We start from the raw sequence: 1,436 nt of genomic DNA, 5'->3' as shown, positions 1-1,436 counted from the left end.
CTGTTCAGTAGGTAGTATATTTTATGAATTTCCGTTGAATCGGCAGGGTTTTGATGCAGATCACACAGCAAACTTGCCGAAGAGATTAAGAAACTTTATTGTTATATTTGTTTCCAAATAAAATCCTTAAATAATCAACCGATTTAAAAAAAAATAAATCACAATGTCTCTGTAAAGTTATTATCAGGTGATTTGAAATGCGAATAACGGAAATTAAAGAAACTGATTAGTTTTAAATCTAGCAAGCTGTATCTGAAAGATTATGAGGAGACAAGGATATAAAATTGAATAATCAGTGATTATGACAGATGAGTCTATCAGAAAAAGGAGGAATAGAGGAAAATTCGGGGGATTGCTCAAACTGTTGGTATAAAGATTTGGAAGTATAAAAATTGAAACTAACCCAGACCCTTGCAATGATACAGTGTTTGTCTATGTACCGTGTGACCAACATCTTGTAGCTAATTGTGGGTGGCTTTTAAGCTTTTTTCCCTCAGATTTAAGCTTTTTTGCCTTAAGAGCATAGGAGATGAAAGCTCACATCTGAGAAAAAAGCTTAAATTTGAGGAAAAAGCTTAAATCTGAGGTTGTTGTTTCAATTATAGTCGTTTTACCATCATTATGGCATTCGCGACTCTATCAACGTTACAGTTGGCGGATCGTTATCGAAAAACTTATCCGGTACAACTATGTTCGATGTTTACTCTTGGGCTCGAGCTCGCGGACATCAGCTCAGGAGAAAACAGGCTTTCCAACTGAGCTATTTCACAAGCCCGCTTAAATCTGAGGAAAAAAGCTAAAATCTGAGATATGTGTTCCATACGGATTGTATATCATTGCAGCCTTATGAATTAAACTGGAACTTGAACCAAAAACGTGCTTCTTCGTCGTTCGATGGACTTACGGGACATGCCTATATATTTGTAAAAAGAGATACTTCTATTTTCACTAGGTTTTTTTTTGTAGAGGGGAGATGTGTAGCCGATTATTGCGAGCGTGACACGATCTCGGCCAATAGGCCTTTTCGAATAAATAATCCCATTGGTATTTTTTAGTTGCACTCACACGACGGCTGAGAGGTAGTGTCGTTGGAAATCGTCAGTAAAGTTACTATTATCAGTCAGTGCAGCACACAGCTTAAGTTTGCACAATATAGCTCAAAACTATTAATAGAAAGACCTTTTTCTTAGAGTATTTTATGGAAACTTTCTTTTTTGTTATGTAGAAGTGTAAATATAAATATGAAGGGATTAAAGATAATATTTTTAATAAAAGAAAAGAATTCAAACAAGTTTATTAGAATGTGTAAGCAATGTATGAACGTTTAGAGCCTTCAACCAATGCTATTTTTACCGACAATTTAACAAGCTGGTTGACAAACTACAATCAAAATGATTCTCCAGAAAAGACCTTTCTCAATAAATAGTTCCAGGAAG

This window comes from Uranotaenia lowii, chromosome 3 (assembly GCF_029784155.1).
Source record: "Uranotaenia lowii strain MFRU-FL chromosome 3, ASM2978415v1, whole genome shotgun sequence".
Taxonomy (NCBI): Eukaryota; Metazoa; Arthropoda; class Insecta; order Diptera; family Culicidae; genus Uranotaenia; species Uranotaenia lowii.
This window is presented reverse-complemented; position numbering follows the sequence as displayed.